Genomic DNA, 14,041 nt, shown 5'->3' with positions numbered 1-14,041 from the left:
TATGGGTTTTAATATTCAATCAAACATAAAACTAAATATATGTAATTCTAATTTAATTAAATTAAAATTGTGGCAAGTCTCATGACTCCCCCTTTTCCAATGCGATGATCATTTTTTACCAACTCAACATGAATGTAAACAAAAATTAGATACGTAAACGAAATTATATTATTTTTTGGGCTTTTTGCAGATTTGGGAAAATAAGTTCCAAAAATTGGGTCCATGACCTATATTTATTAGTTTTATAAAAATACAAAAAAAAAAAAAAAAAAAAAACTCAACCAACGTGATACACTTGATATAGTACTTTTATAAAAATAGAAAAAAAATTATATTATTTTTTGGGCTTTTTACAGATGTACATCAAAGGAATACATTGGGGGCTTCTCTACATTCTTCAAGGGATAAAGTCTCATACATTCGAAGAGCTAATGACTCGTGCCCATGACATGGAGCTGAGCATCACCAATGGTGGAACTAAGGACTTCTTGATTCCTTAGGTAAGACAAGATTGAAACAAAGGACACTGCAAGTTTGTGAATAGTACTACAAAAGAATCCATGGTCGTTCATGCTACTCACTGAAATTTTCCTCCAAATGAAAAGAAATAAAATTTGAAAGAAAGCATAATAGCGGTGAGAAGCATCGCCCAACTCTTAAAGAAAGACAAGAAAGTTTGCCCACTCTCTAATTTTGATGTTGCAAACATGTTGGAGCAACTGCTAGAGAAGCATCTTATTCAGCTGCTATAATGCAATTGACCAGAACGAGTAGGAAAAGTAAATGATACTAACTACTTCAAGTATCTGTTCAAGTTGCATGCAATTGGCGGAAGAAATTAGGATCATTAAGCACTCTAATTCATCAATTTTAGCATCTAATTAAGCATGTTCATAACATGAAAGAGGGTTTTGAATATACCTTTGAAGAACTCTTTGATCTTCAAATTAAGCTTGATTTTCATCAGCAATTTTTTATAGACCACCACTTGATCTTCCCTACTATTCTCTTTGACCTTAGCTTAAATTGTGGGACTCAAAATGAGTTTGTAATTGAGAAGAATTTCAGGAGAAAAGCTGGTTGTTCTTCAAGTTTGAAGAACTCTTCTTCAACCAAGAAAACTAAGAAAAAAAACCATTTTGCATGCCTCAAATTTCAGCATAATGAGTTTTATTCCATTTTCACATGCAATCAGATTGCTTCAAGATGACACGACCTCCTTGAGACATTTGGTGGGATGTGAGTGAGAATTGTGTTAAAAGATGGATAAATCCACTAAAGGGTTTTTCCAAATTTTAAAAATTGAATATCAATAGTTTCCAATTCAATTTTCTTTTTAATTTTGAACTTAATTTTCAAAATTAATATTAAATTCAATATTAATTCTATAATTAATATTAAATTTTATTAATTTCACAAAATTAATTCAATAATTAATTTTCAAATAAAATTAATTAATATTAATTATATTAATTTAATATCAAATATTAAATCAATTAAATATCAATTCCACAACCATGAATCCCTATTCATGTAATCAATATTTAATTCAAATTTAAATATTATCCAATTCTCAAATTTTATTTAATTCACTAATTAAATATGTAATTATATCATATATAATTACAAATTCCCTTAATACAAATTTGAACATTTCAAATTTACTCATCACTCTATTCTAAGGTTTAATCCATTTGTGAGTAAGTAGAGAACCTAATGGACCTACAGATCATGGGCTCCAACAATCAAGATTCATTGGTTAAATTCTTTAAACTGAATTAATCAACATTCGTTAACCATAGGATCACTCCACTAAAACTCAGTAGTCGCACTCCCCTCACTGTAGATTTATTTCTGTTCACATGATTTGACCACAATCAGTAAGTCGATCCTTTGTAGGTTGTTCGTAATAACGGTTAGGTCAAATGTTGTTTTACCCCTGAGATTACATCTTGCTCCTTCTACTGATCCTCTAATGAACAATTGGTTTTGTGATCTAATCACCAAACCAAGTCCTTCTAGGCCAATGAAAAGTTAAGGCCCCTTTTTCAAGACCTGAAATCAGTACTTAAGAGAACAACCTCTCTACTATCTCTAAAGTAGGAAGAAGCGAATTCTGTCTTGCACCCTATGTCCCCAGCTATCTATCAGGTCTTATCCCTGAAATGAGATTTTTATTGAGTCGGTGTTGTTGAGCCAACCCCCATCTATGAAAATCTAAGGATAATCTCGAATAAATAGGAGTTCATTGTTAACTGAGGATTAAGATCTAATTATCTAGGTCATCGCTTTAAAATAGACAGACTTAAAACAGTAAACAACGTTATAAAGTAAGAGTGACTTGTTTCTTAGTCTGGTCTTACACAAACTCATTGCATAGGACCCCCCACTCGCATGTCTCCACATGAATGATTTAGGATCACATCCTTCAAACTAATGGAAAAGACCGCAAGATATGTTGACACACATCCTTCACCCACTTAGTATGAACTACTTCCCCTATTCGCCTTGCTATTGACCCATGCAAACACTTTCCGAATGGAAGTCACTTCCAAGGTGACACGAGGTCAAGTATGAATCTCATGATGTGAACTCTAGAGACGTGAAAGCTAAGAACAACATATCATTATATTGTTTTTGGGTAAATATTCTTAGGTATATTCCGACTAATAAAACAACCTAAGTCTAGATTATTTTCCAAGTATAACAATTATATTTGGAATTAACCTACGATGTCTAGGTGATAAACCAGTTTTAAAACCTCACATCGTTCATACTTGCTCATAAAATCAGGTTAACAACGATCAATTATTCGGCCATAATCCCAAGTTAGGAGGTGTTCCGTAAACTGTCAACCTAAATACCTCCAACCTTAGACAGGATTATATACCTGTTGAGTTTATAACCCCAATTTTACAAGATAACGACCTATTTTAATTATTAAAACAAGTTGTTATTTGTTAACCTATGTGAGCATGCATCTTTATCTTTGTTATAGATTTTAAATGTCTAACTCGATTTTATAACAACTTATAAAACTATAGACATGTTGTGCATCCATAACATACATCAAACATTTCAGAATTTAATATAACACCTTATATTAAACACTTGAAACCCTACATATACATACTATATGTTATAACTCTTTATAACATACTTTCAATACATGCAACATGTTTTTTATGATGGGGTTTTAAATCTATATGGCATACTATATGCACATACAAGATTTATTTAATTATGACATGCATTCACAATGCATAAATAATTAAACACATACTAATATGGACCAGTTTATGCATTTTAAGCAGACAAACAGCCTAAGTTATTACAATAATAATAAAAAAAAAAAAGGCTCCAAAATGCTTTTGGACCACTCGAATCGGACGCGAACCACCCGAACCAGACCTCTAAAGCATCAAAATGGGTTGAATCGGCCTAGAAAGGGTCGAATCGGACCTCCCAGACCCGAACTGATTGAATCGGTTCGCTTGAACCACCAGTTGGGTCACACGCGCATCTTCTGGGCTGGGATGAACAGCGTTGCGACGTTGTATCCCAACGTTGCAATGCCACGGGCTGGTTCCTTCAAATCTGGGCTAAAAGATGAGCGGTGTTGCAACGACAGTAGCTTCAAAGCTAAGTTTCTGCTACTGACCTCCCTTGCTTCTTTCTTCAGTTACAACCTAATTTCAACTCTATTGACTCAAACAAAGTTATAGACTCTTAATAACATATTAAGGCCCATAAACAAATAACCAATTACAAAAATTAACGCTTAATTGAAGAGAATTTAATGCCAAAACTGGAAAATACCATATCAGTTTACCAATTTCATACCACCTATGAAAAACACCCACCAAACTAAACTTAACACAAATTGAGTGTTTAAATCATGCTCTGACGCCATTTGTTTGAAGTAGCAAGCAATCAGCAGAAGAATTCAAGATCATTAAGCACTCTAATTCATTAATTTTAGCATCAAATCAAGCATGTTCATAGAATATCAAGAGGGTTTCATAATAACTCACCCTTGAAGACTTCAGTCCACGAAATCAGCTATAATCTCCTCAACTACAAGGTGTAGACCACCAATAGATCTTCCCTACTATTCTCTTGGATCTTAGATTGAGTTGTGGGATTTAATGAATGGAATTTAGGGAGGAAATTGAGAGGAGAAAGAACTTTCTGTAGATACTTGAAGAACTTCTATTTCAATCTCTAAATTCAGAAATCTCAGCTTTTGCATGCCCAATTCTTAGCTCAATCTTGTGAGTTTTATTAAACATTTTCTTGTTTTAGCTAATCTTGTGAGTTTTATTCACCTTCAGCATGCTGAGAGCCTTTATCAAATAAAGATACCACCTACTTTACCAATTTAGGTGGATTTTAAGGGGAAGTTAAGTGTTCATGAAATGGGAAAAACCCATTTTTAGTGGATTTTTCCAAAATTCATTTTCTTGTTTTAGCTTTGAAATTCCAAAGTTGAAACCAAATTTCAGTTTTTATTTCTTAATTAAACTAAAATTTTATTAATTTAAAAAAAAACAATTCAATTAATTAAGTTTTCAAATAAAATTAATAATTAACTAAACATTTTAGTTAATTTTATTAATTTAATATCAAATATTAAATTAAACAAACACCAATTCTACAACCATGAATCCCTATTTATGTAATTAACATTTAAATCAAATTTAAATATTATTTGATTCTCTAAATTCGTTTAATTTGATAATTAAACTATAATTATATCGCATATAATTACTAATTCTTTTAATTCAAATTTCAACATTTCAAATTCACTCATCATGCTATTCTAAGGTTTATTTCGTTTGTGAGCTAGTACGGGGACCTAATGGACCTATAGATCATCGACTCTAATGATATGAGATTAATCGGCTAAACTATTTAACCTAATTAACCAACATTCGTTAACTACCGCGTCACTCCACTAAAGCCTAGAAGTTGCACTCCACTCACTATAGATATATTGTGTCCACTCAATATAAATTTAATCAGTAAGTTAACCCTTCATGGGTTGTTCGTAATAACGGCTGGGTCAATTGTTGTTTTACCCTCAAGATTATCTCTTGTTCCTTAAGTCTTACTAATCCTCTAATGAACAATTGGTTTGTGATCCAATCACCAAACTGAATCCCTCTCAGGCCAATAAGAGGGTGGGTTCTCTTGTTCAAGACCCAGAGTCAGCACTTAAGGGAATAACCTCTCTACTAACCCTAAAAATAGGTAGGAGTGAATTTCATCTTGCACCTTATGTTTCCAGTTATCTATCTGGTCTTACCCCTGAAATGGGAGGTTTATTGAGCCGACGTTGTTGAGGAAGCTCTCACCCATGCAAATCTAAGGATAATCCCGAAGAAATAGGAGTTCGTAGTTAGCTCAGGATTAAGGTTAAATTACCTAAGTCATCACTTTGAAATAGTCAGTCTTAAACAACTTTATAAAGTAAGAGTGACTTATTTCTTGGTCCGATCTTATATAAACTCTTTACATAGGATGCTCCCACTCCTTATGTCTCCACATGAGCGAATCAGGACCACTTCATTTGTAGCAGTTTACAACATTTGTAACATCTACAAAATAGGTCGCATCCAATAGTGTTACCAGAATAAGGTACTTAGTTGTATCCATATACTATAGATCATTTTGGCTATCCACTCGAACTTGATCCACTCTCCAGTCTCCACATAAAGTTCAAGTATTCATGTAATAGCCATGGATCTTAGTTTATTGGATTTAGTCTATACAAGTGCAATTTACATATTCAACAATAATTTAATCGAATAGCTGACAATAACATCTTTATTGTAAATAGAATATTTTTAAAATTACAAACTACGAGTTTTAGGACATACAACCCAATAAACTCTCGCTTAGACTAAAACTCTAGTGGATTTACATGTATACAAATATATACAATGTTCAATAATAAGAGAATAAATACAATAAACTAAGGCATCAGATACCCAATATTTCTCCAACTTGCCTTCGTTCTATCTATCCATAGTCTTAGTCCTACTAGGTGACCCTCGAACACTTTAATCGAGAGGGCCTTTGTAAATGGATCGGCTAAGTTGTCTTCTAAGGCTATCTGAAGGTCATGTCTCCTCAGTGTACGATCTCCCTGATGAGATGGTACTTGCGCTCGATGTGTTTTATGTGCTTATGGCTTTTTGGTTTATTGGAATTTGCAACTGCTCCACTATTGTCACAATAAAGGGTGATGAGCAGATGCATATTTGGAATAACTTCCAAATCGAACTGGAACTTTCTGAGCCACACTGCTTCTTTAGATGCTTCACATGTAGCTACATACTCAGCTTCCATGGTAGAGTCAACAATACAACTTTTTTTTTATACTCCTTCATACTATAGCTCCTCCATTTAGAGTAAATACTGACCCCAAAGTTGATTTCCTAAAATCTATATCAGTCTGGAAGTTGGAACCAGTACATCCTGTAAAAATCAAAGCCTTAACACTATACACGAGTATATAGTCTTTCGTTCAATGAAGATACATGAGGATGTTTTTAATGACCGTCCAATGTTCATATCTAGGATTGGACTGATACCTGCCGACAATCCCAACTGCAAAGCGTATGTCAGGGCATGTACATAATATGCCATACATCAAGCTCCCGACTACTGATGCATATGAAATTCGTTTCATATCCTCAACCTCTTATGGTGTCTTAGGACAATATTCCTTAGACAAATGCATTCCATGCCTTAAAAGTAACATATCTTTATTGGAATTTTGTATTTTATGTCTGAACAACATCTTGTCTATATAATATGCCTGAGACATTGTTAGCGTTCTGTTCTTATAGTTTCGAACTATTTGGATCCCAAGAACACACTGCGCTTCTCCCAAGTCCTTCATTTGGAATTTTGTGGCTAGCCATCTCTTAACATCAACCAGAAATTCTACTTCATTTCCAATGAGTAAAATAAACATATAGAACTAGAAAAACTACAGTTTTGTTGACATTCTTTTGGTAAACACAAGGTTCGTCAATGTTCTATTCTAAGCCATAAGATTTTATCGCAGTGTTAAATCTTATATTCCAGGATTGAGAAGCTTGTTTTAACCCATAAATGGATCTTTAAACTTGCCAACTTTTTGCTCCTGATCCTGTTCAATAAACCCTTCTGGTTGAGACATATAGATACTCTCTTCAAGATAACCATTTAGAAAAGTTGTCTTAACATCTATTTCCAGATTTCATAATCATAAAAGGCTACAATGGACAAGATTATTCTAATAGATTTAATCATGGCAACCAGAGATAAGGTTTCTTCATAGTCTACCCCCTCTCTTTGGGTAAACCCTTTTGCCACCAGTCTAGCTTTGTAGATCTGCACCTTACCAACTTGGTCTTATTTTCTCTTATAATCCATTTTCAACCAATAAGTTTTACCCCTTCTGGTTGATCTACAAGTTCCCAGATTGAATTGAAGTACATTGACTCCATTTTGAGGTCCAGGGCTTTTATCTATTGGCCTTTATCCACATCTTCCATTGCCTGTTTAAAAGTTAATGAAGCCTCTAAGCCATCATCAGATATGATGACCTAAGTTTTTGTTAAACCCATGTAACGGTCAGGTTAATGAACAACCCTTTCACTACATCGAGGCATTCTCAACTCTTGAGAATGATGTCAAGTACCAGTTTTATTAACAACTCTTGTTGAAGGACCAGCTTGATCAACAACTCTTGTTGACCTATCTGTAGTTTCTCTAGACATCTCACTTAGTACCAGCTTACTGCAAGGTTGATGATTCTTTATATGGTCTTCCTCATGAAATGTTGCATTTATCAATACAAATACTTTATCTTCCTGAGGATCATAAAAATAACTATCTTTTTTCTCTTTAGGATAACCTACAAATAGGCATAGTTTCGAACGACGCTCAAATTGCTTTGGGTTTTGCATTAGTACATGTGTTGGACATTCCCAAATCTTGAACTGACGTAAACTACCTTTACATCCTCTCTATAACTCGTAAGGTGTTTCTGAAATACTTTTCAAGGGAACCATATTCAAAATATATACAGCAGTCCCTATTATATGTCCGCAAAAAGAATTTGGCAACTGAACATAACTCATCATTGAACGAACCATGTCTAAAAGGGTTCTATTTCTCCTTTCTACTATACCATTTTGTTGAGGTGTGCCAGGTGCTGTGAGTTGAGACTGAATTCTATGTTCTATCAAAGAGTCCTTAAATTTTAAGTCCATATACTCACTGCCTCAATCTGATCAAAGTGTTTTTATCTTTTTACCTTGGTTTTCAACCTCTGCCTTATATTTCTTAAAATTTCAAAGTTTTTTGGACTTATGATGCATTAGGTAAATATAGCCATATCTTGAATAATCATCTATAAAGCTGATGAAATATTTGTACCCTCCTCTAGCTTTACCATTCATCGGACCGCAAGGTCTGAATGTACCAGCTCTAAGGATTCTTTGGCTCTAAGATCTTTTCCTATAAAAGATCTTTTGGTCATCTTACCCTCAAGACAAGATTCACATAGAGGTAAAGAGTTATCTTCTAACTGATTTAGAAGTCCACTCTTAACCAATCTCCCAATTCTATTGAGATTAATGTGTCCTAATCTTAAGTGCTAAAGATAGGGCATTTGGAGAAATCTTTCGTTTCTTATTTTTAGTTTCGGCTATTTTAAACATCTCTATGTTCAAAATGACTTTTACCTTAGTTGGTTTTAACACGTATAAGTTATTTTCCAATTTTGAAGAACATATTTTATTACCTTTTGAAATAATGAACACTTCCTTATTTTCAAAAGAGACTTTATAATTCTGTTCTAGCAAACATGAGATAGAGATTAAGTTCCTTTTCATAAAAGGAATATAATAAAAAATTTCAAGTAAAATGTGTATATCTCCAACAAATAACATTATATCTCTCACTTCTTTAGCTGAAACAACCTCCCTGGTCCCTACCATAAAGGTTGTCTCGCCTTGTATAAGTTATCTTCAGGAACTAGTTTCCTGAGCGGAAACACATATATGATTAACAGCGCTTGCATCAATTATTTAAGTTAATTTATCATTTTCCACTAAATATATCTTAATGACAAGCAAATCATATTTACTTTGTTTTATTTCCTCATCTACGAGATTCAAAACATTTTATTTATAGATGAGTTGGGAGATGGAGGACGTTGTAAAAATGCTGATGTATATGATTGATGATGTTCTATGCTTGGAATTATGTGATACTACTTCTAGATATGCGTTAATTATGAATGTTCACGTAGTATGTCATGCGTTGTCACAAGTTTCCTTACGATGGAACCAAGTGTAATTCCACCGCAAGTTTCTCGGTATGATTCGAGGTCAAACACAGGGACTGTTTTAGGTTATTGTGGTATGTTCGTGATATATGCGACCAGGTTTTTTAATCTTTAAAAGTGGGTTTGTATAAGTATATAAATTCCGGTAAAATAAAGTAAGGAGTAAAAATGCGATAAAAAAAATAAAATACCATAAATCTAAGCTAGATGATACAAGATACAGGCTCATGATACAAGATGATGGGGTCAAGGCTGGTTGTGAAAGTTATGCAGAGAACGTGGAATGCGGAGGCAAGTCTTATGAATAGAATAGAAAGAAAAAGATAAATAATATAAACAGTGCAAGTTCTCAATTGCGTTTAAGCTAGCAATACTGTTCCGCTCTTCTCTTGGCGTACACCCTTCAGTGATCGGTCATGCTCCCACATGTCTGTGGTGAAACAGAGAATAACGTAATGAACGCAAGGTTGCTTCCATGTCTGGAAGTACTACTCGCTTTAGTTAACGCATTCTTCTAACCTTCTCTCGATAGATTAGAATGGCATCTTCACTTCTGCTTTCACAGATGAAGATGCTGTCTAGCATGCTTTAGCTAAACGCATTTTATATCTTTAACACAGATTAAGTACTTGTTTGATTCATATTAACTATCAGAGAATTAAGAAGACATCATGGAGAAAGTGATTAATGGAGGAACGGAAATAAACAGAGAATGGTATATGAAAGCTATCGAAACATTTAATATGTTTATTAAACGTTTGATATATGGTGTGTAAATGAAGAGATAAAGAGAAAATGAAATACAACGATGAAAGAGACAGAACAGATACAAACAAGTGCCAATGTCTTGGCACCGATTCGATGGAGATCTGCTTGCCGGATAGGATGGATCTGATGGTAGGAAGAGCTTTCCTCTCAGGCTTGCTCCACCGGTAGCAGGTTCCTGTGCACAGAGCTTCAGATCGGGTATTTGGCAAATTAGATCTGAAACTCACCTCTCGGCCTTGTCTCGTCTTCTTCCCAGATTTCTTCACTTAAGCACTCAGCTCAACCTTTTCTCTCAACACTTTTGCAACAATTAACCCCGTATCAAGTAGCATAAGTTTTCTTTGAAATCTATGGGGTATTTATAGGTGTAGGTCTTTGACTCCGGCCTTGTGGTCCCCACTGATTGTTATGGTAATTCCGAAGATGGAGGGATATTATTCCTTTTGTTATGCAATCAGACCGTCAATTTTGCATAACTGTTAGTTGTACACGTGTCTCAATCCTCCGTTTTTGCGTTGCTCAGCTACATCTTTCGATCGTGAGTTTGCATGCGATGTTGTTTTTATTACCGCATGCGGTTGAAAGTCAGCTCTGGATTGATTGTCGCATTGCGTCATCATTGCGGTAATCATATTTTCATTGTTGATTGACGGTCGCAATGTGACATAGATGCGTTAATCAGCTTTTCGTGAGCCTTGACCGCAAGCGGTGACTTGGTTTCCTGCAAAACAGAGTAAAATTTGGCTTGTCTTCCATCTTTATGGTGTTAGTGGGTGTAATTATGATCATTTATAATTATTGTAATTCTAAGCTAATTTTCATACATTCGGTGAATATTCACTAACTTTTGGCCGCAATATCTAGATAAGGTGGCATAAATAACTTGTATTTCTACAAGTTATCACACCCCCAAATTTATATATATGTTTGTCCTCAAGCATATCTTCTACTCAGCCAATCATGCTCAATTCCTATCCTATATTTTTGCGATGATTGGTTGCTTCGAATGTTACACTTAGGCACATTACTTAACACCGCAATTTCCTTCTAACCTTGCTAATTCTTATCAAGCCCTACTTTATTCTTCTATATGACAAAATTCTGCTCAAAGATGCTTTTCTAGTTTTTGAAATAGAATGTTTATCTCTTTTTTGTCAAAACAACTTGATGTATCTATATGCGGTAAGCAAAACTTGATGTATCTATAGGCATCCCTTTGCCAATCGACCAACTGATTCAATTGTAGCTTCCGAACTTTTCCCGCACTGGCTAAATCAAACTTCAGCTTCTTGCATGCCCACATCGCCTTATGTTCCAACTCAAGTGGCAGATGACAAACTTTTCCAAGGACCAGGGCATATGGGGACATGCCAATTGGTGTTTTATAAGCAGTCCTATATGCCCACAATGCTTCATCAAGGTCTTCCTGAAAGTATTGACTACCTTCTCCAAGATAGTTTTGATCTCTCTGTTAGAAATCTCTGCCTGCCCATTAGTCTGTGAGTGATAGATAGCCACAACTCGATGGCTGACGTTGAATTTAGTCAACAGGTTGGCAATTATGCAGTTGATAAAGTGAGAGCCCTCATCGCTGGTTAAGGCCCGTGGCGTCCCATATCGAGCAAAAATGTGCTTCTATAGAAACTTCGCCACTGTGGCCGCATCATTCTTAGCACATGCGATGGCCTCAACCCATTTCGATACGTAATCAACCGCAACCAGAATATATTGATGACCTTCGAATGGTGGAAACGTGCCCATGAATTCAATTCCCCAAACATCAAATAATTTAACTTCTAAGATTGACATCAATGGCATTTCATTTCTTTTAGACATATTCCCGGTCCTTTGAAACATGTCGCATTGCACAACATGGGCATGAGCATCCTTAAACAGTGTTGGCCAAAAGTACAGCACTGTAGGACCTTTGTTGCTGTTCTTTTCCCCCCAAAATGTCCTCTATATGGGGACTCATGATAGAGCTCTAAAATGTGCTTGGCTTCATGCTTAGGAATACATCGACGTAATATATGATCAGATCCTTGTCGATATTGGAATGGATCGTCCTAGAAATAAAATTTAGCATCATGTCTTCGCTTCTTCTTCTGTTGGTATGTATAGTCATCCGGTATTTGGCCGCAAACTATGAAGTTTACTATGTCCACATACCATGGAACATTAATCTCTACAGCCATCAACAGCTCATCGGGGAATCTCTTCTCAATATCTTTTTTTGTCCCTTGAACCTCGCAATTTTCCAATCTTGACAAATGATCTACGACTTGGTTCTCGGTGCCCTTCCGGTCTTTAATCTCTAGGTCAAACTCTTGCAGGAGTAACACCCACCAGATAAGCCTTGGTTTTGCATCCTTCTTCGTCATTAAATACGTAATCGCAGAGTGATCCGTATACACCACCACGTTTGTTCCGATTAAGTACTATCGAAACTTCTCCAGTGCAAATACCACTGCGAGCATTTCCTTTTCTGTGTCGTATAGTTCTCCTACGCATCGTTCAGTGTTTTGCTTGCATAATAAATAGGATGAAATACCTTATCCTTGCGCTGACTCAAAGCTGCGCCCACAGCATATCCGTGAGCATCGCACATCAACGCAAATGATTACGTCCAATCTGGCGCAATCAAAATAGGTGCGGAGATGAGCGCATCTTTCAAGGTGTTAAATTCTTTGGTGCAGGCGTCATCAAAATTATACTCGCGGTCAGCTTCGAGGAGTGCACTTAGGGGTCTTGCAATCTGGGAGTACTTGTGAATAAATCTTCTATAAAACCCAGCGTGTCCCAAAAAGCTCCTAAGTGTTTTTACGTTCACTGGTGGGGGTAATTTGGAAATTGTGTTGATCTTTGTCTGATCAACTTGCAATCCTGCCTTGGAGATTTTATGACCCAGAACTATTCCTTCTTCCACCATAAAGTGGCATTTTTCCTAGTTCAAGTCAAGATTTGTTGCCACGCATCTCTTTAAGACTTTTTTCAAGGTTAAACAAACAGGAGTCATAATTATTGCCAAAGACTAAGAAATCATCCATGAATACCTCGACTGACTCCTCCAAGTAATCTGAGAATATCACCATCATGCATCTTTGAAAAGTGCCTGGTGCATTACAGAGTCCAAATAGCATGCGTCAGAATGCAAACGTACCAAATGGGCATGTGAAGGTTGTCTTGTCTTGGTCCTCCGGTGCAATTGTTATTTGGTTATACCTTAAATAGCCATCAAGAAAGCAGAAAAATTCATTCCCCGTAAGTCTTTCTAACATCTGATCAATAAATGGGAGTGGAAAGTGGTCCTTTTTAGTGGCCAAATTCAGCTTGCGATAATCCATACAAATTCTCCACCTTATAGTCGTCCTTGTGGGAATCAATTCATTCTTGTCATTAGTGATGACTGTCATCCCCCCTTTCTTTGGAACACACTGCATTGAACTTACCCAGCTACTATCAGATAACAGGTAGATGATACCTGCGTCTAGCCACTTTACTATTTTCTTCTTCACGACCTTCCTCATGGCAAGGTTCAAAAGGCGTTGCCTTCCTACTGATCCAGTCTTTCCTTCTTCTAGACGAATCTTGTGCATACAGTACGAGGGGCTAATTCCTCGAATGTCTGCCAACGTCCATCCTAAGGCCTTTGCATTACTCTTTAGGATATGTATGAGCGCATCTTCTTTTTCCTTACTCAGCGATGCGGAAATGATAACCGGTAACGTGTCATTACTTCCATTGTAAACATACTTAAGGTGCACGAGCAACAGCTTTAACTCTAGCACAGGTGGTTCTTCCAGAGATGGCTTAATGCACTGTGAAGTTCATTCAGACAACTTGAGTGGTTCAAAATTTTCTTCCACATAAATTGCGGCACAGTCCTCCTCCACTATTGCGTCAATTTCACAATTTTCTTCCTCA

Source organism: Benincasa hispida, chromosome 10 (genome assembly GCF_027475165.1).
Source record: "Benincasa hispida cultivar pf3 chromosome 10, pf3_genome.v1.1, whole genome shotgun sequence".
Lineage (NCBI taxonomy): Eukaryota > Viridiplantae > Streptophyta > Magnoliopsida > Cucurbitales > Cucurbitaceae > Benincasa > Benincasa hispida.
The sequence above is the reverse complement of the archived record's forward strand: the minus strand, read 5'-3'. Positions refer to the sequence as shown.